This window comes from Amphibalanus amphitrite, unplaced genomic scaffold, assembly GCF_019059575.1.
Source record: "Amphibalanus amphitrite isolate SeventyFive unplaced genomic scaffold, NRLGWU_Aamphi_draft 002292F_arrow, whole genome shotgun sequence".
Classification (NCBI taxonomy): Eukaryota; Metazoa; Arthropoda; class Thecostraca; order Balanomorpha; family Balanidae; genus Amphibalanus; species Amphibalanus amphitrite.
This window is the reverse complement of record NW_024883771.1, coordinates 17,746-23,837: the sequence shown is the minus strand read 5'-3', so window position 1 is coordinate 23,837 and position 6,092 is coordinate 17,746.

Genomic DNA, 6,092 nt, shown 5'->3' with positions numbered 1-6,092 from the left:
GGGGTGGATAAAAACAACCCCCCCCCCTGCCACTAATAGGGTTAAGTCCATTTCAATAATTTTGGAAAGTACCAACGGATAACTCGGGAACAAATTGAGCTACAGCGCCGCGGAAAAGCGCATTCGATAGCCCTTTTACAGACCTTACTGAGCAATGTTCTCAAATTTGACCTCAGGTCAGCGGTTTAGCCTCCAGAGGGCAACAACTCTAAAAAAGCCGTTTTCGCCAAAAACATTTTTTCGGCAATTAAATTTGACTTAACCCGCGCCCCGTAGGGCTACCGGCGGACCCTATACCACCCGTAGGGGGGGGGGCGTTTCGGCCCCCCCTAAGATCTCAGAAAGTTACCGGCCGATTTTCAAAATTCAAACGGCGTTCGATAGCCCCACCCGAGAACTACCTTGTGACAAAATTTCATTGACCTAGATCAAACCGATGACGTCACAGGTCAGGTCAAAGGTCAGATTTTCAACGTTCACAGGCATTTCAAGAAATGTGGGGTGGGACTAAATGCTTACTTCGAAATCTAAGCTACGTTGCGGCATTGGCGGTTATGTGCGGCGTGTATGCCGCATGATTAGTAAGCGGCGACCACTAAATTAAAGACTCAAACGCTCCGACCGGTTCTCAATGAATAACACTGCATACCAAAAATGCCAACCGCTCTCGTCATAAGATATTCAGCTTTAAATAACTAGGTTATCTACATCATCATTTTGAACCAAATTAATACTTTCAACTTATTACTTAACTCACTCATTCCTTCCTTTGTTGTCTCCAAACAGTCTTTCGATTGTCTGAAAATCGTATGCTAAATCCCGTACCTGTATGCGACTGGTGCATATAAAGGCCGATAAAAGAATTTGAATAGGCTCTGGCATGCGATTTCCTGGCTACCCAAAAAAGTCTGTTTCAGTCTTGCTATCAAAACATGACCTCGCCCGCACAGGGGGGGGGGGGGGTTGATGCAACCCCCCTAAGGTTTTTCGCGAATAACTCGCTTAAAAAGCGGCTGATCGCGACGAAACTTTCAGTACCCTCGCATTGATCAATTTAACACCCATCCTGAAAATTTCATGACCCTGACCCAAATGACCTTTGACCTGTGACCTACTTTTCGAGACCATGTTTGGCCGGAACCGTGATTCAGCGTATGTCGGCTCGCATTAGCAGCGCGTTTGCAGTCTTTTCGTGGTTTCAAGCGTTCAAACATGTGATATGATGTTGCCCCCATGCATTAGGGTGGGTGTTAAGGTCACCTGAAGGTCAGGTCAGGTCATTGACCTTTGGTGACCTCGGTTCACTTTTTCGAGTTTGACATGTTTCTAGGTCAGTTTTTTCGAACTGAATTCGAATTAAGCAACCACATGAACGTTTACAAAGTAGTTTTGGTGCCTTCGTAACATGTTACGAGGCTGTCAGAGGCGGTTGACACCTACTACAAATACCTGGCAGGACCTCTACTGGTTGACCTGACCTGACCTAACCCGACCTGGCCTAAATGAATGAAGACATCATCTGTGATCAAAACTAGCATGATATTCGTGATCAGCACCCCGAAAAACCCCATGGCAGCCACACTACGACGTTCTAACAGGTCCCAATTTTCCCGCCTTTTGGGTCATTGACCTGACCTGGAAGGTCAACCGATGACCTAGGACCTTAAAATTGGGTATCATCGGCTTTCTCTCGTCACGGGCAACACGCTCGTTTTTTCCGCGAAGCTCTAGCTTGATCAGGAGCGAAACGGCAAGGGGTTATACCTTATACGTTCGCGGCTGAGTATTAATTTGGTTCAAAACAATGATGTAGATAAGTTAGTTATTTAAATCTAAATATCCTATGACGAGAGCGATGGACATTTTTGGTGTGCAGTGTTATCCATTGAAAACAGGTCAAAGCTATTGAGTTTTTAATTTAGTGGTCGCCGCTTACTAATCATGCGGCATACACGCCGCACATAACCGCCAATGCCGCAACGCAGCTTAGATTTCGAAGTAAGCATTTAGTCTCACCCGAAATGTGTACTTGTGAAATCGAGTAAATTGGTAATTTATTGAAAACCATCGATGGTACATTGTTCGTCAAACGCATACTTTGCTATCTGAGGTCACTGATACCAGGTCAGGTCAGAGCGAGGTCAGGTCACCGGGGTCACAATATGAAAGTGTCGTGTGATACATGTTTTATGGTTCATTTTACATGACAAATGCGATTATGTGTGTTAGGTAGCCTTTGGGGCCAGCCTAGGTCACGTTTTGGTGAAGGTCAGGTCAAGGTCAGGTCAAATTAGGTCAAATTTCAAAGTTGATATTTTTGCATAAAATGGGTATTGATTCGATGCAGCTCGTCACGGGGAGTCTAATGGTGGTCTTTGTTTTGCTCTACGAGGTCTAGAAGTGCCAAAAATTGAGTTTGAAAATTTGACGTTATCATTTTTGAACAGTTTTTTCGCTATAACTTGGCCAAAAAACGAGGTATCGATCTGAAATTTGGTATGTAGATAGAAGACGGTAGGCACTATCACATATATTCCGGTTTTTACGAAACTCCAAAAACTTTTTGGATTTTTTGGCTAATATATCCAAAAAAATGTTTTTTTATTTTATTTTTGGGGGTCAAAACTAAAAAATTTCAAAAATCTGAGATAGCAGTTTTGTAGCCCTGTCAATTCTACACCTTTTATGTCTGATCATTTTTCTGTATCTTCAAAGCTGTAGGCCTGACAGGTCTTCTCGCGAAGGTCTTTTTTCGGTCGAAAATGACAGAACATGACGTCATTCTGACGTCATTTGTGGCCAACCTATCATAGCCTCTGGAAAAACAGTTTGGTCACAATGTGTAAAATTGATGCTCGGAGGGTTCCTGAAAGTTTGGTGGCGATATCTCCAGCCGTTTAGGAGATATCGACCGAAAAGGACAGGGCCCCCCCTACGGGGGGCCAAAACGGCCAAACACCCCCGGGCCGGGGGGTGTTTGAACCCCCCCCCCTCCCCCTGCGGTTTTTCGCAGATATCTAAAAAAACGGCGGCGCTGGCACACCTGCTTGTGCATCTTTTTCGCACATGTTGTGAAAATTTCAGACCCAGGTCGCCTTAGGACAGGTCACCAGGTCACGCCAAGTGACTTCACCTCAGAAAAAATAAGAATGCTCGTCATAGCTACACCGATTGATCGATTGCCTTGAAACTTTCAGCGATTGATTAGAGCAACAGTATCTATAAAATGCATACCTCGGAATTCTGATATCGGTGACCTAAAGTCAGGTCAATTTTGCAGCCTCTCCATTATACAGGGTGTCTCAAAAGTTCGTTCACAGGTACCAGCCATGCTTTTTTGTCAATAATTCTGAATCAACAAGAAATTAACAGTGGAAATTTTGCATGGGCATTGGTGACAACCTTCCTCAAGCAGTCTCATTGTTTTCAAGTGCATTCGACCCTTCATGAGCTCACAAAAAGGGTTCACCTCTGACCATGGGTCAGGCACGAAAATGTAGGTTGCAAAGTCGGGTATGTTGTGAAACTCTCTGTTTCAGGAGTAATGGGAATGGTTAAGTCGGAAATGACACATGGCTAAGTGTCGGCGAGGATGAGTGCAGCATGATGATCATCTCATAAAAACGGTGGCTAAAATTTTTGAAGGACGAAACCATGCGAGACTAACGGCGTTTTGAACGACCCTCGCACGACAGCAGACTCGTGTTCCGGAAAGCAGCTGAAAATGCGGTCATAACTATTAAAAACTGGCTAGAAGGTCACAGACAGAGGTTACCCATTTTCAAAAAGTGCAGGTCATCGTAAAATAAAGACAAATTATAATTTAAAATTGTTTATAATATCTATAACGCTAATTTTTGGGGACAATAACACAAAAATCGTAAATGCCAAGGACAACTGACCCTCCAAAAGTGTCAGTTATTGTAAAATTTTATCTAACGTAGTTTCAAGAGGCAGATCTGCAGTGAATAATTTTCTTTTAAACACAAAATCCCGATAAAACCACACGATGGACAGGTTTGGGCCGTTTACAAAGCAGAACATCTCCCAAGGAAAACAGTCCGCAACCGAGCGAAGGTCTTGGCATGGGGAATGACGAGCGCTTGGAATTTGCAAAATTTGCACAATGTGTCTGAGAAACAGACGTCCGACACATTCTGCTACCATATGATGCGAAAAATTTACTCCTGGCACTTCCCGTTTGTTCAGGACTGGGGTCGTTTTGAAAAGGAAAATGGCGCTTGGGATGTCGGCGCCAGTCATTCATGAAGGAGTTAGCGCCAGAGAATGCCTACAAAATACTCAAGAATGGTGTCGATGCAAGTTGTCGGCTTTCAGGGAAAATCAGATGTTGCCGGGGAGCTAGTCAAAACTAAATCCGACGCAGAAACTGCAGGGGATTCCCCTGCAAGAGCTTGAAAGCTGGTAACCTTTTATCAGCCTCCGGCAGCTGACGGAGCAACAAAAATCGGCATGGGCAAATATTTTTGGAGATACAGCAAAGGGGTTGGTTTCCAACCTTCTTAATCAGTTGTAAAAGCATGCATATTTGTCTAGTGTACACACAGACACCAAAACCTTATACTTTTGGCCGGTTCTTATATGCTTTATTGGTATGGGAAATGTGTGAACGAACTTTTGAGACACCCTGTAAGTCATGCAATGGAAGAAAATTGAAAAGCGTCTGTTTTGCACGAACGCTTTTCTAGATACTTTCAAACATCGAGATGAAGGTAGGTAAAATTGACACACTGAACCAGAAAATGGCAACTGTGACCCCTCGTTATGTCCCCGAGGTCTTTTTATAGGTCTATTTATAGTCACCGTGCCCGAGGTCATCTCAGGTTACCAGTTTTTCGCTAATAACTTCTGATAGAGGCGTGCTAAAGCGCTGAAAACGTCATAGATGTGTTCGGCTCGACGTTGCAGATCGACTGATATGCAACATGACCTTTTCCGGTCAGCTCATGACCTTGACCTGAGGTCAAATTTTCAGGTTGACCTTTCAAGGTCAAATTATAGTTCATTCGACGCGTCTCGACGAGAGGAGCACGATGCTGGTAAAAGTAATGTCATGGCTCTTTGGAGTCAAAAGTTATTGCCGAACAAACGCTTTTCGTAAAAACGGCTATTTTTGGATTTTTTGCCCTCTGGAGGCTAAACCGTTGACCTGAGGTCAAATCTGAGAACATTACTCAGAAAGGTCTGTAAAAGGGCTATCGAATGCGCTTTTCCGCGGCGCTGTAGCTCTATCGGTTCCCGAGATAGCCGTCGGCAGTTTCCAAAATGTTGAAATAGTCAACATTTTACCTTTGGTGACCTCTGGTGACCTGACCTTTGACCTGACCCAAAAAATGACTGAAGTGTTTTCGTCCTTATTTTGGACGTTCTTTCGATTGCCGCTTACCGCGTGTCGCTACGTGGCCCAGGAGCCGAGTTACAAGGGGCGGGTGTTCAGACACCCCTCCCCCCCCGGCCCAGCGCGGAATCTCAGAGCACCGGCCCGGCGCGGGCCGGTGGAGAGCCACGAGTCACGACATTGCTTTTGGCAGCATCGTGTTCCTCTCGTCGCGACCCGTCGAATAAACTATTTGTTGACTTTGAAAGGTCATTTTGAAAATTTGACCTCAGGTCAAGGTCATGACCTGACCGGAAAGGGTCATGCTGCATATCAGTCGATCCGTATCGTCGAGCTTAACACATCTGACGTGTTTTCACCGCTCTGGCAAGTCTCTATCAAACCTGAACGCAAGATGCTCGCTCATTCATCTTACGACCGTCAATTTTGAAGGTTTTCCCTCCCCGCTACCTTAGAACCGGCTTATTCTGGAGCAGTATAGTGGCGGCGCTGGCTTTTTGGAAGGGGCCCCGACGTGGGTGGGGGTGGGGCAATCGCCACATCTTGCATACCCTGCGAAAATTTAAATCCGCGGTACCTGCCGAGTGCCGACTTCACATGACACATCCATTCTCAGAAAAACAGCTCCATTTTCCCGACACCAAAATCTCATCGGATCTGTATCGATCTCAGGGGAGTGCCGGGTCGGAGGTTTGAGGAGGGGAGGGGGTGAATTTCCCCGTTTGCCCACCCC